Genomic DNA, 26004 nt, shown 5'->3' with positions numbered 1-26004 from the left:
CACTCCTGAGCCCACGTGCCACAACTTCTGAAGCACGTGCGCCCCAGAGCTGGCGTTCCGCAACGAGGGAAGCCACTGCAATAAGAGGACCACACGCAACTGCAGAGTAGACCAGAGTAGCTCGTCACAACAAAAGAAAAGCCTGTGCAGCAGCAAAGACTCAGCCCAGAAACTAACCGATCGATTAGCTGTATAAATATAAATGGGCTTCCCTGATAGCTCAGCTGGTAAAGAATCCACCTGCAAGGCAGGAGACCCCGGTTCGACTCCTGTGTCGGGAAGATCCACTGGAGAAGGGATAGGCTACCCACTCCAATATTCTTGGACTTCCCTGGTGGCTCAGATGGTAAAGAATCTGCCTGCAATGTGGGAGACCTGGGTTTGATCCCTGGGTTAGGAAGATTCCCTGGAGGAGGGGATTGCAACCCACTCCAGTATTGCTTGAAGAATTCCCAAGGACAAAAAAAAAAAAAAAAAAAGAATTCCCAAGGACAGAAGAGCCTGGCAGGCTACAGTCCATGGGGTAGCAAAGAGTCAGACATGACTGAGCAACTAAGCACAGCACAATTAAATAAATAATATAAAATGTTATATAAATAAAACTACATAAAATAAATAAAATTATATTGAAAAAGAAATGCCTATTGTTAGAAGAATCATATTCAGCCCCTAAAAGTTTAAGATATACAAATAATATTTAGCATTAACATACAAAGAGTTTACATATTCATTTGAAAATAGACCTCTTTGAGTAGTTTTTAATAGCAAAATATGATTTTTGGGAGATTTAGTTTCATAAACTATCTTAAAATATAGATTTTAAATAGTATTCATTTAAAATTTCAAATGGATATTTCAAACAGAATATGTTTCTTAAATATAATAAATATTTCCTTTAAATTAAACAAAAATTCTAATCTTAAAAAAAAGGAAATGCCTATTATTTTTGCCACTTCCGTTGCTACCTACCATGAATAGACTATGATAAAGACGTTATGGGGGACTTCCCACCACTTGGCCTTCAAATGCAGCAGGTACAGGTTCGACCCCTGGTCAGGGAGCTAAGAACACTCATGCCTCTGGGCCAAAACCCGAAAACCTAAAACAGAAACAATATTGTAACAAATACAATAAAGACAAATGCTTCATATTTAAAAAAACATCATTATGGGCTGTGTGGGGAAAGTCTTGAATCCCACCTCCATACTTCTGTCTTACCTTCCCATGCCACCCAGAAGAACAGGGCAGAACCTCTCTGCTATAACAACACCAGACGTAAATGACTAAATGGAGAGAGAACACACTTGGGGTCAGGCAGTTTCTGCCTCTGACCTGTCCTGGTCTTGTTGATGATGGTGGCACCAAAGTGTACTCATAAAGAGCCGTCTCCGCAGCTGCCCTCCGTGTGATGCCATCAGTCTCTAGCAGATGATCATGAACACCATGCCCATCTTCTCGCCTCGTGACTTTTATGAGGGACGGTATCATTAACACAAAGATTAATTTTACTCAAAGAGGAGAATCACCGGGGATGCTGGATGAAATTGTAGAGACAGCTTGTCTCATTCGGGGTCTATCTATTAATAATAGAATGTTAGCCCCACTTGGGGGAACGTGTGCCTTGGTGACCTCCCTGTGTTGTGACCGGTCCAGGAGAGAAGGGGCCGGGGTGGGGTCAGAAGGATGCCTCTGTGCAGTGGCGACCAGAGGGCGAGACCTAGGTTGATACAGTGACTGGGGTACAAAGGTGCAGAGGTAGTGAGGCCACAAAAGAGAACCACAAACCAGGGAAAATAACGAAAAAGCAGCAGACTCACAGATATGGGCAGCAAGCTGCTGGTTATCAGTGGGGAGAAGGGAGGAGGGACAACACAGTGGGTTTGGAAGGGGCAAGATAGATAGGCTCAAGGATGTATTGTACAACCTGGGGAAGAGAGTCAGTAACTTCATAATAACTGTAAATGGAAAGTAACCTTTAAAATAAAAATAAAAATAAAAACTATGTGATAGCTACTAAATTCTAGCACTACATTAAGAATAAAGTATTGTTTGTATGAAGCTTCAAAAACACGGCCCTGGCTCCAGCCAGAGGTTCAACCGAGCATGTCTTTCACTCCCGTGGGGCTGGTCTGACCACCTGCTTACACTCTTTCCAGGAAAAGAGAGTTTAAGCCTGTGAAAGTGCTGGTCACTCAGTCATGTCCAACTGTTTGAGACCCCATGGACTGTAGCCTGCCAGGCTTCCTCTGTCCGTGGGATTCTCCAGGCGAGAATACTGGAGTGGGTTATCATTTCCTTCTCCAGGGGATCTTCCCCACCCAGGGATAGAACCCCGGGTCTCCTGCATTGCAGGCGGATTCTTTACTGTCTGAGCCTCCAGGGAAGCCCTTAAGCCTGTAAGCGCCACATGTAAATGCTCCACTTTATAACTTGCCTGTGAAATGAGTTTGCAATAAAGTCCCTGTTGTTATTCCCTAAGTTCAACAATAGGGGGCCTGAATGTGAAGAGAGACAAACCCTCAAAATTTTCTGTCACACCGGAAACCATCCACACGGGACGGTGGCACACACCCTTCCCCCGCTGCCCATCAACCAAAATGTCATGTGAAGTTGGGCCACCTCTTTCTGACTCAGTTTCTTCAGAAGTTAAGCCCCAAAGCGAGAATCTATCCAATGACAAAACTGATTTAGAAGAGGCAAAGACCACAAATCTCAGTGTTCTGTTTGTGTGCAGAGAACCTGGGGCCTCATCGCTGGCTGGTCTCTCACCTCTGCTCCCCTGGCAGAGAGCATCTCCTCCCAGGTACCAAGGAGTGACTTTTGGACACATGGAGGAAACTGGACATTTTCAAGCACTTAGGAGGTGGTCTGGTGGCTCAGCTGGTAAAGAATCCACCTGCAATGCGTGAGACCTTGCCCATCCTGGGTTGGGAAGATCCCCTGGAGAGGGGAATGGCAACCCACTCTAGTGTGCTTGCCTGGAAAATTCCATGGACGGAGGAGCCTGGTAGGCTACAGTCCATGGGGTTACAAAGAGTCAGACACAACTGAACGACTTCACTTTCTTTTTGTTGAAAAATGACTTTTGTCTTTTACATACAGCAGCCTCCTCTAGGCCCAGAGTGGGAGCTGTCCTGAGAGTGGATTGCGAGGAAGGGGCTGAAATGGAAAGAAAAACTCAGGCCTTCTGAAATGGAAAATGGAACACAGAATAAACTAAGCCACCTCAAAACAAGGAAATGTTTTTTTCCTGCACTGTGGCCCAAAGGCCTGTCCTGCATTTGGCCACTTCTCTGGGGGGCAGGCCCAGTGACGGCCCCTGTGAGCCCTTCAGGAGAACAGCTAGAGCCAATCCAGCCTGGGTAGGTGTGGAGATGCCCCATCCAGGCTGATCACACCCTCTAGGCTGGGATTCTGGAATTGCCAACAGGAGAAGTTAGCCTTATAGACAACCAGGAGGCCAGAGACAGAGGCCAGCTAACCTGCAGGAGAGAGGAGGAGACTGACCAGAAGACATGCATGCCACTTAGGTGCAGCACCAAGGGTTTTCTAGTCCCTGGACCCAGGTCTTGCCATGACATGCATTCTGTAAATCACCCCTGGACCCTTATAACACCCCATTTTAGTAATATACTTAAAAAAATAATAACAAATAACCCTTGTTCAGTATTAAAGGAAATTTGGCCTGGGCTTCCATTGATTGCCACTAAAAGGATCTAAACTAAGATAGAGGGCCTCCCCAGTTGTCCAAAGGTTAAGAATCCACCTTGCAATGCAGGGTGCAGTGGTTTGATCCCTTGTCTGTGAGGAACCCACATGCTGCAGGGCAACTAAGCCTGTGTGCCACAACTACTGAGTCCCAGCTCTGCAACAAGAGAAGCCACTGCAGTGAGAAGGCCAAGCACCATAACTAGAGGGCAGCCCCCGTTCACTGCAAGTAGGATAAATCCGTGCACAGCAACAAAGACCCAGTGCATGCTTGTAAAGTGATGCTTAAAATTCTCCAAGCCAGGCTTCAGCAATATATGAACCGTGAAATTCCAGATGTTCAAGCTGGTCTTAGAAAAGGCAGAGGAACCAGAGATCAAATTGCCAACATCCACTGGATCATTGAAAAGGCAAGAGAGTTCCAGAAAAACATCTATTTCTGCTTTATTGACTATGCCAAAGCCTTTGACCGTGGGCATCACAATAAACTGTGGAAAATTCTGAAAGAGATGGGAATACCAGATCACCTGACCTGCCTCTTGAGAAACCTATATGCAGGTCAGGAAGCAACAGTTAGAACTGGACATGGAACAACAGACTGGTTCCAAATAGGAAAAGGAGTACGTCAAGGCTGTATATTGTCACCCTGCTTATTTAACTTATATGCAGAGTACATCATGAGAAATGCTGGACTGGAAGAAACACAAGCTGGAATCAAGATTGCAGGGAGAAATATCAATAACCTCAGATATGCAGATGACACCACCCTTATGGCAGAAAGTGAAGAGGAGCTAAAAAGCCTCTTGATGAAAGTGAAAGAGGAGAGTGAAAAAGTTGGCTTAAAGCTCAACATTCAGAAGACGAAGATCATGGCATCCGGTCCCATCACTTCATGGGAAATAAATGGGGAAACAGTGGAAACAGTGTCAGACTTTATTTTTGGGGGGCTCCAAAATCACTGCAGATGGTGAGTGCAGCCATGAAATTAAAAGACGCTTACTCCTTGGAAGGAAAGTTATGACCAACCTAGATGGTATATTCAAAAGCAGAGACATTACTTTTGCCAACAAAGGTCTGTCTAGTCAAGGCTATGGTTTTTCCAGTGGTCATGTATGGATGTGAGAGTTGGACTGTGAAGAAAGCTGAGCACAGAAGAATTGATGCTTTTGAACTGTGGTGTTGGAGAAGACTCTTGAGAGTCCCTTGGACTGCAAGGAGACTCAACCAGTCCATCCTAAAGGAGATCAGTCCTGGGTGTTGACTGGTAAGACTGATGTTGAAGCTGAAACTGTAATACTTTGGCCACCTGATGTGAAGAGCTGACTCATTTGAAAAGACCCTGATGCTGGGAAAGATTGAGGGCAGGAGGAGAAGGGTACGACAGAGGATGAGATGGTTGGATGGCATCACCAACTCAATGGACATGACTTTGGGTGGACTTCGGGAGTTGGTGATGGACAGGGAGGCCTGGCGTGCTGCGGTTCATGGGGTCGCAAAGAGTTGGACATGACTGAGCGACTGAACTGAACTGTAAAACAATAAATAAAAGAGTGAATAGAGAAAATAGAAGAGAAAGTTCTTCATCTGGACTTTATCTCACCCATAGGTGTCTGACTCCATTTCCTTTGTATGTGACATTGACCACCTCCACCCGCCACTTCCACATTTTGATGGGGGTTCCTCACATGTGAGTCACCTCTGATTCTGACCTTTGGAAGGCTGCTTGGCCTCTCCGTGTCTGAGGTGCTCATCTGTAAGATTGCAGATGGTTCAGCCACCACACAGCGCTGGTGGGAACCCTTGGTGAGACCTCAGGATCCTTGAAACCCATTTTTCACAGGCAGGATTGTTGCACGAATGAACCCAGTGCTTATTAAATTAGCCGCAGACTGTTCTTTCAGCCCCACATGTTTGGGAGTCTCTGTAATTCGGTTCCTTTCTCAGCACCCTGGCCCAGCTCAACAAAAGTGTCCTTGTAGGAGGGAAGTCTCGTGATCGGAGGAGTAGGTGGAAGGTCCTGCCCTCTTTGGTGGCAGGGAGCCCATTTCCAGGAGTGCTGGAGTTGAAAGAGAAGGGGATTTGGGGTCAGGAATCCTGGATTTCAGAGCTGGCTCCAGCGTTTGCTAGAAGTCTGGCCTTGGGTGAGCCTGTCAAATTCACTGAGTTTTAGTTTCCAGATCTTTAAATTTAAGGTAGAAATGATCTCCCCTGTTGTGGCATTGTTGAGAGGATTCAAGGGAACAATATTTGAAAGTGCTTTGTACACCACAAATCCCTTCCCAGACCGTGTTGTTAGTAAGTGTCATGATGGCAATTTTTTTTTCCACACTATGTTCAAATGTTGCAAAATAGATATAACATCTTATTTTTCATAACTGACCTAGCTGTCCCCAGAAGTGCCACCTCTCTGGGGAACAACAGTCCCAGCAAGGACATGGATTACAGCTTGTCAGATACCAAATGCTTTCTACGTGCCCTTTATCTAATTCTCCCAGCAACCCTATGAAGTAGATGCCAATGCCCACTGCACTTGAAAGAAAGGAGACTCAGATTGGCTTGGTAACACTATCTGAGTCTTCTTTTATTTCCTTGTGTTTGCAGAGGTGGTCGCTGATGCCCATGGTGCTCTGGTTCCTGTCCTTGTGCCTCCGTCCTGTGGGCCATAGCATCCCCTGTCTGCTTGATGCTGCCAGTGCTGTGGCCCCTCTCGGACAGCCAAGCCCAGGATCTCCGCTGCCGACTCAGCCCCCTTGGGCTCTCACTGGAGCTGAGTGTCCCCCTGACCCTGGCTGAGGACACTATGGCGCTTCCAGCTCACAGGGTCCTTCTGGAAGCCTCTGCTGTGGCAACACCCCACACAAGACCACCATCCAGCACTCTCCACTTGGCCAAGTCCCCCTTGCAGGGCTCATGGAAATCCTTGGATGTCTTCCAAACCACATGGGAGAGCTCTGTCCGGAGGCTTCGTCCCATCCATTTCACTCTGATATAGTCACTCTCAAAATATTTATTGAGCACCTACTATGTTCGGGGCACTGTTCTAGATAAGGGGGATCAGTGAACAAAAACAAAGATCCCTGCCTTAGTGGGACCTACATTCCAGCAACTCCATGACAGTGGAACAGATGCCCGCCTAGGGGTCTCCTCCCAGAGTCCCGAGATGGGGAGCAAAAGTCCCTCTCGTCTTGGCCTCCCTCTCAATGAACATTGCCCCTCTGCTGGGGAGAGGCATACTCATCTCAACCCACTCTCCGTTCCACATTCCAGAGAGCCAGAAGGCATTTCACTTTATCGTTCTCATTGGCAGCGACTCCCTTTGCCCTCATTCGCCCCCTTCGGGGCAGTGAACGGGGAAAGGTTGAGGGGGTGTCTGCTGTCTCCTTCACTCTCTGATACAGATCCAGCTGCTTTTGGCTCTTAACAAGCCAAAGGGAAATACTTGGGATTTAGAAAATGTTCCCCTCTTTCTACAAAATCTGACTTCCACGAGTATTATTCTGATAAACAGGCAGAGAAAGTAAACTTTGAGATTCAAAGTCAAGTGGGGACCTGCCCTGAACTTCCTTGGGTGTGTCCAGCCTCGAGGTTCCAAGTCAAAGGTACAGTGTTGATAGGGAACCAAAGATTTCAGGGGAAAGTGAAAATACGTGAGCAACCTCAGGGACTAACCGGGACAGAAATGTCATCAAACTCATTTCACATTCTGACATATATGCTGAAGGTCAGCAACTTCGTCATGTGCTCCCTGCAACTTTCACTGTGTTGGTGGGGACTGTAAAGAGATTCACACTCAGGAAATCTTTCCCTGAATGAACAAATGATCTGTTAGAGAGCATACTTCATGTTTTTCACGTCTAGGGATAAAGTCTGAGGACCCTAGACTACAGTCAATTCACAAAACATTGTATTTCACTTCTATTTAACACTCAACAGGGAGAAGAAACACCAAGACAGCTCTTGCCTGTGAGAAGGAAAACTAGCACACGTGGGGCAATGACTCACCTATTCATTCAGGGAAGAGAGAGGTGAGTGGGGGGTGGAATTCTCCAAGGTTCTTCCTAGAAGAATTTGAGATTGAGGTCATCAGAGGGAAGGAGGCAGAGGACGGGAGGAGCGGCAGGCTCGGGGCAGGCGGCAGGCTCAGGGCAGGAGGCAGGCTGACACAGACCTGGATGACCAGAGCAGAGGGCAGAGGAGGCAACGGTGGGAAATGAAGCCAGATAGGGAACAGGGTAATAGTGAGAGCCACGAAAAATCGTATATAGAGGATCTTGGACTTGAAATGGTTGACCCCTTTTGGTCAATATTTAGGTGACCCAAATATTTTCAAACACAAAATGAGCTTCTTCTTTTTAAAAAATTTTATATTGGATGGCTGATTCATGTCAATGTGTGGCAAAAACCACTACAATATTGTAAAGTAATTAGCCTCCAATTAAATAAATTAATTTAAAAATGTATATTGGAGTATAGCCAATTAGCAATGTTGTGATCCTTTCTGGTGAACAGCCAAGAGACACAACCGTACATATCCATGTATCCATTCTCCTCCAAACCCACCCCCCACCCCCACCATCCAGGCTACCATATAACTCAGCAGAGTTCCCTGTGGTATACAGTAAGATCAAAACAAGCTTATTTCTTGCTGCTATGGCTGGAAGTCTGGTCTCGTTGGTGGTGACTCTCCTCGGTGTAACTCAGGGCCTTGTATCTTTCGTTTCCAAGGCTGCCATCACCCAAGCCTCCTTGCTGTTTGCTTCCAGCTGGTGCTCTCTTAACGTGTTGGTCCTTTTGCGCAGGTTCCCCTGCCTGGAACTCAGTGGTTTGCTACATTTAAATACATGGCATGCTGGTGAAAGTGGGCCGGCCATGTTCCCTGGGAGAGAAAATGGATTTTTGGTGCAAGTGGAGAGGCTTCTGCTGCATGTTCTTGACCCAGTCCGTTGTTTCATCACCCAAGCACATCTCAGGGAGGTTTGGGGAGAGAAATACCGGCTGAGGATCGATAGCTTGGAGATCGTATGTGGTGTTATGACGGCCCAGAGCTGTCTGAGGTCAGTAGTTTGCAGAAGAAAAGAAGGTTGAAGTAAGAACACTGGAATTGGGGAAGGATCAGGATTGATATCAGGAAATGAGTAAAAGCTCAGTGAATTCGCTAAATCCAAGTGGACTACAGAGTCTGTGACCTCAGGACCAGAGAGGCATGGTACACGTGGCAGAAACGTGGATGGTCAGCGCCAGGTTGAGGGAGCCAGCCTAGGGGAGGAGAGGGAATGAGGGGAGAAACCAAATGTCTTGCAAAAGTAATAAGAGGGGATTCAAGGAGAGAGGTGAAGGCTAACTGACCTCCAACCTTCTGATTGAAACCGAGTCCCCAAGCCCGAGGACCATGGCCTCCTGTCCCCAGATGATAAAGTGAGAGGCTGTGGGTGCACAGATCCTGTTCCCAGATAAACTGGCCATCACCCTGACCTTCAGACTGGCCCTCACCTGTTTTAGACAGAGAGGGTACTCATGCTCTTTCTGAAAAAGGTTCCAGAAAAATAGATGCTTCTTTCACCCTGAAGTCTAATACCAGCATCCCTCTAGCTGCTTGCTTTAGCTTCCGCCCACGTACCCTTTTCAAAGGCAACTGAATTATCAAGCAGCCATGGGGCAACACACACACTTACCCACATGGTAGATCCTCACGGATGCTTACTGATGGGCTTTCCTGTAAATGACCCAGCGTTTATTCTCACACTATACTCAATAAACAGCCCGCTCAGGTGGTAGGTCCTGCTGCCTTCCTGGGTCTCTTCTCAGATCCCCACCATGCCCCACCCCACCATACACATGCCCCTCCCAGAGAGGGCATCCTCTCCCCAGGGTTCAATGACTAATGCTTGATTCAGCTGTACTCTTTGCTTGAATGTCGTTTTTTCCTCCCAGTACATCCACCCATCCTTTTTCGCCCCAGGTCCACCTGTGAAGATTACTCATCTGCTATTAACTATGGCCCGGCCCCTCCAACCTCCTGACACTCCCCCAACGGCTGATGGGGCTGCAGTGAGGAGCAGCGGGAAGAACATAAGAGGAGACAAGCTCCCTAAGATTCACGCAGCCCAAGCCGAACCCTCAGCAAAGAGAGGGATGAGCCTGGTTCAGGATGAGTGGCTGGGGAGGGTCTGGGACAGGAAGGGAAGGGTCCTCAAGGGGGAGAGTTTGAGAAGAGCCAAGGCCAGGAGGGGGCGGCAGCCTGACGAAGGGCCCAAGTCCATAAGATGGGACGAGTGTCCCTCAGCACCCACCAGGGCCGCTTCGCAGCACCCAGAACATCCCGGAAGGCCCTGGACGCGATGCACGATGTGTGTTCCCCGGATGGGTGGCGTTGAGAAGATCTGGAACAAAGGGAGACCGCTCTAACACAGCCCTGTAGGTTGACTTGGCTGCAGGAAGTTACAGGAAGGTGCCACAGGAGTCAGAGTCACGTGAGAGACAAACGGCAATCAGAGCTCTGGTGTCACCGGCCTGCAAGTAAACCCGCTCCCCGGACTCAGATGTACAGGAGAAATATGGCGGCTCGCCTGGGCGGGATTGCTCCGCCTCTTCAGGAAACAGAGCCCGCACCTGTCCTTGGAGTGCCTGGAGATTTAGCTCTATATGCTCGATAATGCAGTTTCTTTGAGTGCTTAGGACACACCAGGTGCAGAGCTAGAAGGAAACCTGGGCACCATGTCCTCTATATCAACTAGTGGTGACCCGGCCAGAAGTCCAGTTCCCATTTGCTATATCTTCACGTGACATCCACTCTGTCCCACCTTCTCCCAGGAAACTATTATATAATAAAGGAAACATGCTTTCCCAAGAAACCTCAAGATAGAAAACAGCAGAGACAAGAGGGCCAGCCATTGAGCTGCCATGCCCATGGGGGAGAAGCCAGGCATTCCGAGACCTGACATTTCATTTCTCATTAAACCTAGCAGCCTCCTCCATCACTTCTTTAATTCTGCTGCAAGACCACCTCCTGCCCAGATTGATTGGTGTCCCCAGAATCAGGCAGCCTCCCCCACCTACTTGTCCCTTAAAGTTCAACAACCAGGGAAGGAGGAAGAGAAGGAGAAGAAGCACCAGAGTGCCCCCCTGTGCCCCCATATGCCCCCACATGTCCACACGTGCTCCCACCTGTGAACTGGCCCAGTCACAAAGGCCCAAGAAACACAGTCTCTCGATTTTCCTCTAAAAGCAATGCTCTAAGTAAGGTCTCCTGTGACCCCCAGAAGTCACCCTTGTCCTCTCTGGGTTCCTTTACCTACAAGATCTAATCAGGAGAGGGCTGGAGACCCCGAGAAGGAAGCGTCTCTGCCTGAATCCTGTCCTCGTGTCTGCCAGCAGCCACGTCCCTGAGAAGACCCAGACGGCTCCAAGCTCACCCGAGGACCGCAAGGGTGTGGCTGTGTCCCTCTGAGGATGTGGCATTGTGTTTTTCAGAGATGACTTGTGATGGGTAACCTTACTTGTCAACATGACTGGGTCTGGGCGGGCCCAGATATTTGGTCCAACGTCTTTCTGGGTGTGTCTGGGAGGGATCCCACACCCGGGCTCCTCCCTCAGTGGCAGTTAGGTCAGCCTCCAGGCCAACTGACCTGACTCCCTTAGGGGCACAAGGCTGAACAGATGCCTGGCACCCAGAAAATGGGACAACTTTCTGGGACAACATCACTGTTTCAGCCGCTGCTCAGTGACAGTTCTCTGCAGGGTTCAGGACATGCTACTGAAGTTGGTCCTCCCAGATTTGCTTTTTTTTTTTTAAGGGACAAGAAAGAAGATCCCCCTTTATTTATGTGTATCTTTATCTGTCCACTCCTTGTGGCATGTGCAACTTCCTTGACCAGGGACCCACACTCCCTGCAGTGGGAATCACCTGGGGTCTTAACCACTGGACCCCCGGGGAAGCCCCCAGCTTCACTTTTTAAGACTCCTGCTTGCCTTAGACTCCTGTCCATCCTCTGACCCTGAAATCTTCCAAAGTACACCTTCCACCAAGGAATGCGGAAAGAGAAAGGTCATTTACCTCCCTATTGTAGGCCAGTTTTTATGTCCCAGTTGAAACAGTGTGACCTTCCAACCCAGGGAGACAAAGTTGGAGACAAGAGGAGACAGAGGGAAGCGGAGAGAGCTGAGTCAGAGAGATGAACTCAGCTCGTGTGGATGTGGGGGTCTCCCCTTTGCCAGCTCTGCTTACACAGAAGGGAAAATTATAAACCTGCCCAGCCCTGCCCTTGGGGCCCTTGGACTCTGGAGGGGATTTGGACGTGCAGGTAAACAGAGTCAAACAAAGACCTGCACTAACTAAGCCCAGGATAGTCACAAAGGCAGCAGTAAGGGATGGGGCCTGGCGGGCTCGGGGCTCCGGAGCAGGCTGCAGAGAGGGTTGACACTGAACTGAGCTCTAAAACTCTGACAGGTGCCTTTTCTCACTCCCTCCTTTGCAGTTTTAACATAACAAACATTGTCTTGAGCCCTGGCTGTTGGCCAGGGACTGTTCTGTACTCTTCACTTATTTGACATCATTTAATTGTTACCCTGCTTACTTAACATATGCAGAACATCATACGAAATGCTGGGCTGGATGAAGCACAAGCTGAAATCAAGATTGCTGAGAATATCAATAACCTCAGCTATGCAGATGACACCACCCTTATGGCAGAAAGCAAAGAAGAACTAAAGAGCCTCTTGATAAAAGTGAAAGAGGAGAGTGAAAAAGTTGGCTTAAAACTCAACATTCGGAAAACTAAGATCATGACATCTGATCCCATCACTTCATGGCAAATGATTTTTTAAAAGGTATCATAGATTCAATTTTTGAACACAGAAGACTGTGGCATAGATGGCAAATAGATGGGGAAACAATGGAAACAGATTTTATTTGGGGGGCTCCAAAAATCACTGCAAGTGGTGATTTTGTTTTCCAGTGTTTTCTGGTCTTCGAGAAACAAATTCCCTTGGATGGAGACAGTACTGATGTATCTACTATATAATTCTCTATTGGAGTAGCTCACTCTAGAGACTTTCTTGAACAACACACAGACTCTGGGAAAGGCTGACTTCAGGTTGTATATATTTTTAAGCTGAGAACTTGAGAACAATTCCAAATAACACTTGCCTTACATATGGGTGACAAATAGATTCAAGGGATTAGATCTGATAGACAGAGTGCCTGAAGAACTATGGACAGAGGTTCATGACATTGTTCTGGAGCCAGGGATCAAGGCCATCCCCAAGAAAAAGAAATGCAAAAAGGCATAATGGTTGTCTGACAAGGCCTTACGAATAGCTGAGCAACGAAGAGAAGCTAAAGGCAAAGGAGGAAAAGAAAGATACACCCATTTGAATGCAGAGTTCCAAAGAATAGCAAGGAGGGATAAGAAAGCCTTCCTCAGTGATCAATGCAAAGAAATAAAGGAAAACAATAGAATATGAAAGGCTAGAGATCTTGTCAAGAAAATTAGAGATACCAAGGGAATAATTCTTGCAAAGATGGGCTCAGTAAAAGACAGAAATGGTATGGACCTAACAGAAGCAGAAGATGTTAAGAAGGGATGGCAAGAATACACAGAAGAACAATACAAAAAAGATCTTCACGACCCAGATAACCACAATGGTGTGATCACTCACCTAGAGCCAGACATCCTGGAATGGGCCTTAGGAAGCATCACTACAAACAAAGCTAGTGGAGGTGATGGAATTCCAGTTGAGCTATTTCAAATCCTGAAAGATGATGCTGTGAAAGTGTTGCACTCAATATGCCAGCAAATTTGGAAAACTCAGCAGTGGCCACAGGACTGGAAAGGGTCAGTTTTCATATCAATCCCAAAGAAAGGCAATGCCAAAGAATGCTCAAACTACCACACAATTGCACTCATCTCACATGCTAGCACAGTAATGCTCAAAATTCTCCAAGGCAGGCTTCAGCAATACGTGAACCACGAACTTCCAGATGTTCAAGCTGGATTAGAACAGGCAGAGGAACCAGAGATCAAATTGCCAACCTCCGCTGGATCATTGAAAAAGCAAGAAAGTTCTGGAAAAAATCTACTTTTGCTTTATTGACTATGCCAAAGCTTTTGACTGTGTGTATCACAACAACCTGTGGAAAATTCTGAAAGAGATGGGAATACCAGACCACCTGACCTGCCTCCTGAGAAATTTGTATGCCGGTCAAGAAGCAACATTTAGAACTGGTCATGGAACAACAGACTGGTTCCAAATCGGGAAAGGAGTACGCCAAGTCTGTCTATTGTCACCCTGCTTATTTAACTTACATGCAGAGTAATCATGCAAAATGCCAGCTGGATGAAGCACAAGCTGAAATCAAGAGTGCTGGGAGAAATGTCAATAACCTCAGATATGCAGATGACACCACCCTAATGGCAGAAAGCGAAGAAGAACTAAACAGCCTCTTAAAGTGAAAAAGGAGAATGAAAAAGCTGGCTTAAAACTCAACATTTAGAAAACTAAGATCATGGCATCCAGTTCCATCACTTCATGGCAAATAGATGGAGAAACAATGGAAACAGTGACAGATTTTATTTTTTTGAACTCCAAAATCACTGCAGATGGTGACTGCAGCCATGAAATTAAAAGACACTCCTTGGAAGAAAAGCTATGACCAACTTAGGCAGCATATTCAAAAGCAGAGACATTTGCCAACAAAGGTCCATCTAGTCAAAGCTATGGTTTTTCCAGTTGTCATATGTGGATGTGAGAGTTGGACCGTAAAGAAAGTTGAATGCTGAAGAATTGATGCATTTGAACTGTGGTGTTGGAGAAGACTCTTGAGAGTCCCTTGGACTGCAAGGAGATCCAACCAGTCTATCCTAAAGGAAATCTGTCCTGCATGTTCATTGGAAGGGCTGATGCTGAAGCTGAAACTCCAATACTTTGGCCACCTGATGAGAAGAACTGACTCATTGGAAAAGACCCTGATGCTGGGAAAGATTGAAGATGGGAGGAGAAGGGGATGACAGAGGATGAGATGGTTGGATGGCATCACTGACTCAATGGACATGAGTTTGGGTAAACTCTGGGAGTTGGTGATGGACAGGGAGGCAGTCCATGGGGTCACAAAGAGTCGGACACGACTGAGCGACTAAACTGAACTGAACACACAAGGAGAGTAGTGACCCGACGATATAACATCCCTGCCACAGGCCTGTGTTTATTTCTTCTGCTCAGCAAGGCAGGCCCTTCCCACCCTTAGTCCCCAGTGTAGTCATACCTTCCTACCCTCTGGAAGGGGAGGCTGAAACCCAGGCAGGAGGCAATCTCTTTCATGCCTTCATGAAAAATCACCGAGTTCCCAGTTCTGAAAAGTCATCCTGGTATATATTTTAAGAAGAAATTTCCTTCATCGTCCATAGAAAATCAACCAAACTATTCAAAGCCTGATAGATTGCATCACCTCCAAGTATTCTCCAAAGGATTCGGGTTTTTGACACCTCCCTCCCCAGGCCCCTTGGCCTTCCCTGATGCTCAGTGGGTAAAGAACCTGCCCACAATGAAGGAGATACAGGAGACAGTGGTTTGATCCCTGGATCGGGAAAAGCCCCTGGCGTAGGAAACGACAACCCCCTTCAGTATTCTTACTTGGAAAATCCCATGGGCAGAGAAGCCTGGTGGGGCTTAGAGAAGTCCATGGGGTTGCAAAAAGTCGGACACAGCTGTGCGACTGATCACACACACATCCATCCCCTTGCTAGAATGCTAGTGTGACCCAAGCTCAAACGCTCACAGGAGGCAAATTGGTAAAGCCATGAGCAACACAAGCCAGGTACAGGCCACTGTGACTCTGAGAGTTCATTTCACATCCAAAGAAATAAAATGAAAAAACAAATATATATTTTTTAAAGACACATGTCCTCTGACTCCAAATCTTTTTCCTTAGGTCGGATGTATTCATTTCCTAGAGCTGCCCTAGCAAACTTCACAGGCTAAAAGCTACAGGTATTTATTATCTCACAGGTCTGAGGCCAGGGGTTTGAGATTCAGGTGTTGGCAGGGCCATGCACACTCTGAAGTCTCTCCAAGAGAATGTTTCTCGGCTTCTTTAGCTTCTGGTGGCTCAGGCATTCCTTGGTCTATGGCTGTTTAACTCCAATCTCTGCCTCCGTCTTCTTTCTATTTTAACATTTTTTCCCTCCAGTTTTAAAAACGTTCTTTTTAATTGGAGGGTAATTGCTTTACAGTGTTGCATTGGTTTCTGCTGTACAGCAACATGAATCAGCTCTAAGTAGACATATATTGCCTCCCTCTTGACCCTCGCACCCCTGCCCCATCCCACCCCCTAGGTTGTCACAGAGCACCGAGCTGAGCTCCTTGTGTAGGCAGGTTCCCACCAGCTACCTAGTTTACACGTGGTAGTGGATATACATCAGTGCTACCCTCTTCATTCATCCCACCTTCTTCCCCCTCTGGGTCCACATGTCTGTTCTATGCGTCTGCATCTCTATCCCTGCCCTGAAAATAGGCTCATCAGTACCATTTTTCTAGATTCCACACATATGCGTTAACATACGATATCTGTCTTTTGACTTACTTCACTCTGTGTAACAGGCTCTAGGTTCAGCATGGCTGTGTAACTCCAGTCTCTGCCTCCATCTTCTTTTTCAGGCTCCTGCTTCTCATCTCCTTCTCTGTGTGTCTCTCTCCTCTTCTGTATCTCATGATGACAGTTTCTTGGACTCAGGGCTCACCTACATAATCGAGGATGATCTTAGCTGCAGATCCTTAATTTGATTACATCTGCTAAGACTCTTTTTCTAATAAGGTTGCATTCACAGATTCTGGAGGTTAGGACATGGGCTTGGCTTTTGAGGGCCATCATTCAGCCCATAACAGACCAGAGTAGAAGGGAAAGAATAAATGAGCCACCCTCCATTTGCAGGTGGATCTCAGCCATGTAATTCCCTTTCTCTATTTTCTAAGAGTAATTTGCATGCACATTTGTTCTTTCACTCTTATTGGCCACATCTCTCCCACTTCTTCATCGACATCCGTGGTCAGCATATGCGAACTAAGGATTCAGGATACCTTGAGCCTAAAGTCCTTTTAAAAAAATATTTGCTTATTTCTTTGGCTGTACCGATTCTTAGCTGCATCATATGGGATCATGCAAAACCGTTAAATGTGGCATGTGGGATCTAGCTCCCTGACCAGGCATCAAACCTGGGCCACCTGCATTGTTAGCTCAGAATCTTAGCCACTGGACCAGCAGGGAAATCCTGGGAAGCTACAGTCTTGACTCACAGTAGAAGAAACTACAGTCTTCTTCATTGTTCCCGGCATCCCTCATCACTTTTCATATGTATGGAGCAGAACAGCTTTCTACCTTTGAGTCCATTCTCTACTCTTTCCTCCCCCCAAACTCTCCCCCAGTCATTGTTACCGGGACTGTCTCATCCTCCTTCCAGAAGGGCTCCTAACACACTGTAGCCAGCATCAAAATTACCAGGTGGATCTGTTCAAGCACAGATGACTGGCCTCGACTCCCAAAGTTCCCGATTCAGCAGATCTGGGGCGGGGCTGAGCGTTTGCGTTTTTCCCAGGTGGTGCTGATGCTGCTGGTCACCATGCCAAGCCCTGCTCTAGCTCTGCACCATTCTCCTCTCCCTTCTGGTCGTGTGCACTTATCACATCACCCCACAGGAAGACCACACCCACCATCCTCTGCTCCCTAAGGTCACCTCCTCAAACCGTCTGTTGGAGTTACCTCCACACAACTGGGCTTCCTAGGTGCGCAGTAGTGAAGAATCTGCCTGTCATTACAGGAGACACCAGGTTTGATCTCTGGGTCAGAAAGATCCCCTGGAGGAGGAAATGGCAACTTTTGCAGTATTCTGGCCTGGGAAATCCAAGGAAAGAGGAACCTGATGGGCTACCGTCCCCAGGGTCACAAAGAGTCAGACCCCGCACAGCACACAGCTGGAGCCGTGATGGATCTGGCCTGCATCCTCACCCAGGGACTGCCACCTGACCATTTCTCTCCTCCAGTGCCGATCCAAAGCCTCCCCTCTGTTTCTCCACACTCTCACTTCTTCAAGCCAAAGCTGAAGAAACCCACGTATGTAACTTGGACGTATAATCGGAAAACAGGAAAATCTGGTTCCCAGCAGGGAGGGTGGCAGCCTTGGTGATAAACCTGACTTAGTTGTTGCTATTCAGTCACTAAGTCGTGTCTGACTCTTTGCGCCCCCATGGACTGCAGCATGCCAGGCTTCTCTGTTCTCCATCTCTCCTGGAGTTTGATCAAATTCATGTCCATTGAGTCGGTGATGCTGTCTAACCATCTCATCCTCTGCTGCCCCCTTCTCCTTTTGCCTTCAATCTTTCCCAGCATCGGGGTTAGATACTCTCAATGGACTAAGCAAGTGGGCAGTCTGGGGCTGGCTCCAGCCCAGTCTGGAACAATTACAGAGAAAACATCCAACCCCATATCCACCCCCTCCTCCACCCATGCTCCTTCTGTCCTCACCAGACCCACGTGCCCCAGAGGGCTGCAACCCATCTCCAGGGTGAGCGTCCAGATGCCAGGAGACTGTCTTCCCAGGATGTTGAGCAACACTTGGTGAAGTATTTCCAGCATTCATGCACTCCCCCAATGGCCTGCAAGACATTTTCTCGAAGGAATTTCAACACACATAACTAGCGCTTTGTTCCAATGTGAATGAGGGTTTGTCTGGGTGCCAGTGTTTCACCATACAGGAGATTAGCAAACATGAGCTGAAGCCTCTTAGCAGCCACATTACAGGCTTAACAATCTTTCTTCATATGATGCACAAATGTCAAATCAGTCTAGAAAAAAATTCAAGGGTGTTGGGGGGGTGGGAAGGTGTCAGTCCTTTTCAGAGAGCTAATTAATCTAGACAATCTGCTGTTATAGACCCTTTTAATGTCAAGTGCCAATTGTCAGTTTTGCTAAAGATGGTTTGAGCTAAGTGTGAACTGTGTACTTTGGTCTGAATCCTGCTAACAGTGTGTTGATCTAAAGCTCATCACACTTTCCCCTTCTGGCCACATAAGTGAAATTTAAAAAAAAGAAGAAGAAGAAGAAGTCAAGTGCTAATGGTTCTAGTTTACATATAGTTTTCATATGCCAAATAGGCAGTTGACTTCTTGGTGAATGGAGACCCAACTGGAAGAGAAGCTCTAACTTGGGGCTGGGTTGATGGAGTATAAGGGACCCTGGGAGGGTGGGTTGGAGGTCTGAGACAGGGCTGTCACATATGTAAATTCCTTGTCCTGAGTCTTAGAAAGCTTTCTTGAGGGATCTCTAGTAGTTTGGTAGGGTTTCCCTGGTGGCTCAGACTATAAAGAATCCACTTGCAATGTGGGAGACCTGGGTTTGATCTCCGGGCTGGAAAGATCCCCTGGAGGAAGGCATGGCAACCCACTCCAGTATTCTTGCCTGGAGAATCCCATGGACAGAGGAGCCTGGTGGGCTACAGTCCACGTGGTCACAAAGAGTCTGACATGACTGAGCGACTAAGGACAGCACAGCATAGGAGTTTGGTAGGGCTGCCGTAACAAAGTACCACAGACTAGGTGGATTAAACAATAGAAATTTATTTTCAAAGTCCAAGATCAAGGTTATTTCTTCAGAGGGTTCTCTCCCAGGCTCACAGGGGGCTCTGTGTCCTAGTCGTCTCTCCATATAGAGACCCCGTTCATATTGGCTTAGGGTACATTCCTATGATGTAATTTTACTTAATTACCTCTTTAAAGACCTTATTGCTAAATATAGTCACATTCTGAGGACTAGGGGTTTAAATTTCAACACACTAGTTTGGGGAGGGCACACTTCATCCCATAAGTGTATGATTCATTTAAAGCATTTACCGCACTTCATTGATTGTATGATATATTGTGTTTCACATTTTAACATCTGGGAAATCAGGCCACATCTAACAATCCTGGTGCTCAGATATGCTGCGTGAAGTAAAGGTACCCCTTACAGGGATGGCATCTTGGATCTGATGAAGTATAATAGTCCTCACAACATACTACTGAATTAGCTACTATTCTTACCCCCATGTTATAAATCAGGAGAGTGAGGTGTACAGGTTAAGCAAGTTCCCCGAGGACACCTCACCCAAATCCTAAACATTCAATCCTGATTTCCCTTCCCTCTTCAACCCTTCTGTCTCCTCTCAGTCTCGGCTGATGACCTTGCTTCTTATTTCCTGAGAAGACTCACGTGTGCAGGAGAGGACCACAGACCCTACCAACCCATCTACCTCCTCCCACATCTGCACTAAGTAAGTACCTTACCTCCCACCTGGCGTGGATGCAGTGTGACTGGGGAGTGGGTGGCTGAGCTAGAGGAGAGGAGGTCACAGGACTGGAGAGGCCAGGGTGGGGGAAAGACCATGTATGTATAGGAACACAGAAATCACCAAACGTTCAGATTAGAGAAAGATCAAAAAGAGTAACAGCAAACCAGGAGCTAAAAACCCTAAGATATAAGGGGGAAGTGACCCCCTTCATCCAAGTCAGCAACGATGAAGGGTGCTGAGTGACACAAGCTGATATGAAAGTCAAAGCTGGTGATCCGGGGTGAGGAGAGCGAGAAAAGGGCCTTAAGGGTCCGGGGCATCGTAGCAAACACTGAACTCTCCTCTAGGCCTGGGACTACGAAGACGACAGGAGAAAAATAGTCACTTCTTGAGGGGCTCCCGGGGAAGCCCATTCTCAGGGGAGATTCAGGCAAAGAGGAGAGATGATGGTATGTGGGATTTTGCTAATGATGGACGAGGAATTGCGGAGACATGGTAAAAAAGTTTCAAGAGTTAGGAAGCTGAAAGAGATGGAGATAGAACAGTGGGTACTCAGAACCTATAGGGATTACAGAGTGGGAGGTAGGGGATGACCTGAGAGGCTGAAGCTTCTTAGGATAACCTGGGATGCAGGGCAGGCTGAGATTAATCCTACTGGACTCAAGACGAATAGACCAAGTCCCTTACATATGAACAAGTTTCGTTCACTCTGATAGTACATCTTAAATCCAATTTGAAAGTCCAACAAAGTTAGCTTAGGTACCCAACTAACACAATCAGTTATATAGTACTTACTGTAATAGGTTTGAGCTTCCCAGGTGGCACTAGGGGTGAAGAACACTTCTGCCAATGCAGGAGATGCAAGAGACACCGTTTCCATCCCTGAATCAGGAAGATCCCCAGGAGGAGGGCATGACAACCTGCTCCAGATTTTGCCTGGAGAATCCCATAGACAGAGGAGCCTAATGGGCCACAGTCCATGGGGTCGCAAAGAGTCAGACACAACTGAAGCGACTTAGCACATAACAGATTTATAATACTTTTCACAAAAATAACACATACACAAAAACAAAAAATAGAGAAAACATTTTTAGTCTTATGGTATAGTACCTTAAAAGTACAGTAGTACAGTACAACAGCTGGCATACTGGGGTTGGCATGTGCAGTTACATCTTTGAAAGTTTGCAACTTGAAGGTTCGTATGTAGGAAATTCCTTTATTGGTAATGAAGCTGTAAATATTGAATGGTAGGGAGGGGTGAGGCCCTCCAGCCTCTGGAGCCCCAGGATGGTGGAATAGAAGGCTTAGGGAGGCCAGGTCTTAATTCCTGAGCTTGGGGATCATTCTTAATACGTGTAAGTGACTCTGAGTTTGTATATGAAGTTCTAGACATTTGGAGAAGCCGTGTTACTCCAAGACCAAGTCTTCTCTTGACCTCTGTCAGTAGAGAATGGAAGATTTGTTGTGTTTTTCTTTTTTAATGAATTTTGCAAATAGTATTAACTTCATTATATCTGATGGAATCAAAAATAAGAATGTTGAAGGTCCTTGTAAGAAGAGGTGGAATTTCCAATGAAACTAATATAGAAATAAGAATATTGACAGTAGTGAGAAAATGTCAAATGTTGGTGGTTTGGAGACTCTTTGAACTTGTGAACAACTAGATCTAAGAAGGACCTGAAAACCAAAGTGAAATAGTGGTTTTCAGGGGCTGCGGGGGAGGGAGAAATGGGAAGCTGTTAAGCAACGGGCGTAAAGTTTCAGTTAAACAAGGTGAATAAGTTCTTGAGATCTGACGTGCAACATTTATTTACAGTCAACAAGATTGTTTTGCTCCCCTGGTGGTTCAGATGGTAAGGAATCTGCCTTCAGTGAGGGAGACCCAGGTTGAATCCTTGGGTCAGGAAGATCCCCTGCAGAAGGAAATGGCAACCCACTCCAGTATTCTTGCCTGGAGAATCCCGTGGACAGAGAAGCCTGGCGGGCTACAGTCCACGAGGTCGCACAGAATCGGACACAAATGACACGACTTAGCATGCACATACCATAATAAAATAAAATTCTAACAAAAGAATAACATTATAAATCTAACCTGTTCATAAGTAAAGAAACTTCAGTACACTCTGTAAGTTCACTGGTCAATATTTTGACATAATACGTTCTGCATGTGAGATGCAGATAATAGAACTTAGCTATTATTGCAAGCCAACTTTAATTCCACATAACTTGCTCCTCTACATGACTTTCTGATATAAATGCAATAAGAGGAAGAGAAGAAAATCTGTTTAGATGATAAAACTCTGACCTCAAAGCACTTATTGTCAGAATCCTACAGTGATGAATCGAAAATCAGGATCTAAGGAAATCAGCTAATCCAATGGCCTCATTCTTCCATTTCAGAGGAGAGTTTACGCTCACAGGATACTTGTATATCATTTTGTGAGAGGGTTTCCCAGGTGGTGCTAGTGGTAAAGAACCTGCCTGCCAATGCAGGAGACATAAAAGACTGTGGTTTGATCCTTTAGGTCAGGAAGATCCCCTGGAGGAGGGCATGGCAACCCACTCCAGTATTCTTGCCTGGAGAATCCCATGGGCAGAGGAGCCTGGCTGGCTACAGTCCATAGGGTAGCACAGAGTCAGATACAACTGAAGTGACTTAGCATTTTGTGAGATCTTAGTTGTCTTTTGTTTAAATTACAAGTGCCTTCCTCTTGTTTTCTTAAGAAAGTGTTAGTCGCTCAATCGTGTCTGACTCTTTGCAACCCCATAGACTGTAGTCTGCCAGGCTCCTCTGTCCATGGGATTCTCCAGGCAAGAATACTGGAGTGGGTTGCCATGCCCTCCTCCAGGGGATCTTCCTGACCCAGGAACTGAACATGTGTCTCCCACACTGTGGGCAGATTCTTTACCATCTGAGCCACCAGGAAAGCCCCCTGACTCTGTGACACCTGTTTAGACATTCCAGGACAAAATAGCTCTCTGGTTTACATATCTCATAATAACAGTGATTACAAATTAATTGTGTCCTGGTTTCTATAGTTTTAAACCTATTCTTTTTCCCTGATAAGCTAAAGAGATGTGGGTATTACTCATGTGTCTATCCCTAGCTCTTTGCCTAATGAATGTCCAGTGCATATTAGGGCTAAAAAGAAAAAAAAAAATGCCTGTTGTTCTGAACTTGAGATTTCATAGGTAGAAGCCCAAGTAAATAAGGTCAGAACTACATAGTGTGACTTTAAGAGACTGGAAGTTTTCTCATTTCCTCCCAAGGGTTCTGGGGCAAGATTCCAATACCCACTACTCGATTTATTCAGAGTATCAGCGCCAATACTACGGTTTCCCAGGAGCAGCCCAGTGTATGGTCAGGAAGGAAGGGCAGAGGCAAAGACGGTTCAACCAGAGGGAAACTTCGGAGGAAGGAAATGGGCTACAGAGAAGATAAGAGAGCAACCTCATAACTGTATAATTAACTTGCAAGTCAACTTACACCATCCTCCCCCCCACCAATTCTGTTGTTTCAGTCTGTTGCCCCATAATTTAGAAAATGAAATCACTTCTCACCTTGCAGTGCATTTAACACACATTTAGAGGAGGGACGTCAGGCTCTTTAATGCCAACTCTCCTTTCACAACCTAGAGATAAAAATCAGAACTCATCTCACCTTCGACTGACTTGTGCCGGTTGCTTTGGACAGGAGGCTGCCACCCCAGCAACAAAGTGATGCCAACCTTGTAACAGGGAACGAGCGAAATGAAGTTCTCTGCTGTTCACATCAAGGCCAGTATCATTGGTGCTACATGCAGATGGATGCGCCTTTCAAACAGAGTCTACAAGGGCGATTCAAGACGTGCTAACGTCCCTGTGAGGGTGGATGGCTCCATTCACCGGGTCGTGGCTGATATAGATAACCTGGCACAAGGCTGGGCTTTTCCTTGACAGCTTTGTCTGCTGTGAGAATCTAGGGCTGCAAATAAAACACCAGAACAGTTATGGGTGTCTTTCCAGTTGTTTTATGTGTCCTCAAGCCTGTGTCTTCTAGACTGTGTGATCCAGACTGCGGCTTCTAAAATACGTCCTCCAGCCTAGGTCCTTGAGGTTGAGACCAGACACCCACCACTCTTCCCTCTCTGGTTCTTTTCCTTCTTCCTTTTCCCCACCTAGCACCTTAATGTTTGTCAAGGTTAAGAGATGAACAGTCCTCAGGTCAATCTGGTTAATTCACTTGGTGACGTTCAGACTGTGCACCTTGGCAACCTAGGACTGCCAAGACAGTTTGCAAGAGTTTCCCATGAAATATTTTCCACCAGATGAAGATACGATTGCCCAGTAAACTCTATGTTAAAAGCCATTTACTGGGTCAAGATTCTGCCTAAGATTTCCTTTGAAAAAGAGTTGTCTACCACTAAAACATTTTTAATCCACTGTTCTAGTTACAAACTGCTGCACTAAAAATAAACGTGACACTCAGTTATGGTTAAGGAACAACTTTTAAAAAAAGGAACAGCTCCGAAGCCAGGACTGTGAGGCTCTTTGCTTTATGGACAGAGGACTCACAGTTACCAATGGCACAGATTTTTAGGGATATTGATAACCTGCAGCAAGCCCCACTCTGGGCAGTGTGCTGAGGACACAAAGATAAATCTCATTTAGTTCCTGACATAAGGAGCTTCCAGTCTAGTATTTTAAATTTGAAATTAAAGTTGTATTAACACTTTTTCACAATGCTTAATAAAAGTGCTCCATAAAAAGAGCTCTAGGTTCATCATCAGGTATTCTGAGTTCTAGGCCAAACTCTCTGTGTCTTGTCAAACCTCAGTTTCTCATTGATGATGAGTGAGTGAGTGAAGTTGCTCAGTCGTGTCTGATTCTTTGCGACCCTACGGACTGTAGCCCACCAGGCTCCTTTGTCCATGGGATTTTCCAAGCGAGAGTACTGGAGTGGGTTGCCATTTCCTTCTCCAGGAGATCTCCCCGACCCAGGGACTGAACCCGGGTCTCCCACATTGTAGGCAGATGCTTTACTGTCTGAGCCACCAGGGAAGTCCTCCTTGGTGATATGTGGCTAGTAACTCACTAAGTTATTGTGAAGAGCCAGTGAAACACTGGGTATAAAATTACTCTATAAGTTCAAGTGCTACGCAAGTCTAAAGCATGCTGTTGGGGACCTTCCTGGTGGTCCAGCAGTTAAGAATCCCCCTTCCAATGCAGCGGACATGGGTTTGAACCCTGGTTGGGGAGCTAGGATCCTACACGCCACAGGGCAACCAAGCCCGATCACCACAACTAGAGAAGGCTTGGTGCCTCATCCACTGAGCCCGTGGACTCTAGATCCCATGATCAGCAACTAGAGAAGGCCCCCGCATGCAGCTTGAAGACCCAGCACAGGTAAAAAAAAAAAAAAATTTTTTTTACTTTATTTTAAATAAGCATTCTGTTTATTGTCTCTTGAATTTTTCTCAGAAGACCTCAGAGTAAGGAAGCCCAGAAGGGCTTGGTTCATCCTGACTCACCCTGAGCCCAGCAGCTACCTGACCATAGGACGATGGCAACAACAGAGGTCTCGACAGAGCTCCTACCTCAGGCTCTGCCCTGTACAAGCTGTGTGACCTCAAGCAAGTGACTCCTCTTCTCTACGTCTCAACTTCCTCCTCACTAAAATGAAGTGAAATTCATTCAGTCGTGTCCAACTCTTTGTGACTGCATGGACTATATAGTCCATGGAATTCTCCAGGCCAGAATACTGGAGTGGGTAGCCTTTCCCTTCTCCAGGGGATCTTCCCAAACCAGGGATCGAACCCAGGTCTCCCACATGGCAGGCGGATTCTTTACCAGCTGAGCCACCAGGGAAGTCCATCACTAAAGCAGGGCCTCATTTCCTCCTTAGGGCATGCTATGCAGATAAAGTGAATAATGGATGTAACATGCCTGGTTCAGGGCCTGGCACATGGAAGTTCCTGGAAAGAAATGCTGTGTCAGCCTCCCC

General features: G+C 46.6%; 1 long non-coding RNA gene across 2 annotated transcripts in view; it reads left to right on the top strand.

Annotated features, from left to right (window-relative positions):
• The window catches only part of LOC138430874 (uncharacterized), a 318052-nt gene extending 294041 nt beyond the window's left edge, over nucleotides 1-24011 (top strand). The window contains exons 8-11 of one of the 2 annotated variants that reach the window (XR_011253433.1): nucleotides 6310-7733; nucleotides 8508-8762; nucleotides 19900-20003; nucleotides 23716-24011. This is a non-coding gene — a long non-coding RNA (uncharacterized lncRNA). The remainder of the gene's footprint in view (nucleotides 1-6309; nucleotides 7734-8507; nucleotides 8763-19899; nucleotides 20004-23715) is intronic. The other variant, XR_011253432.1, reaches the window with a different exon arrangement.
• The last annotated feature ends 1993 nt before the right edge of the window (nucleotides 24012-26004 follow it).

The sequence above is a fragment of the Ovis canadensis genome, chromosome 26 (assembly GCF_042477335.2).
Source record: "Ovis canadensis isolate MfBH-ARS-UI-01 breed Bighorn chromosome 26, ARS-UI_OviCan_v2, whole genome shotgun sequence".
Classification (NCBI taxonomy): domain Eukaryota; kingdom Metazoa; phylum Chordata; class Mammalia; order Artiodactyla; family Bovidae; genus Ovis; species Ovis canadensis.
This window is presented reverse-complemented; position numbering and strand designations above follow the sequence as displayed.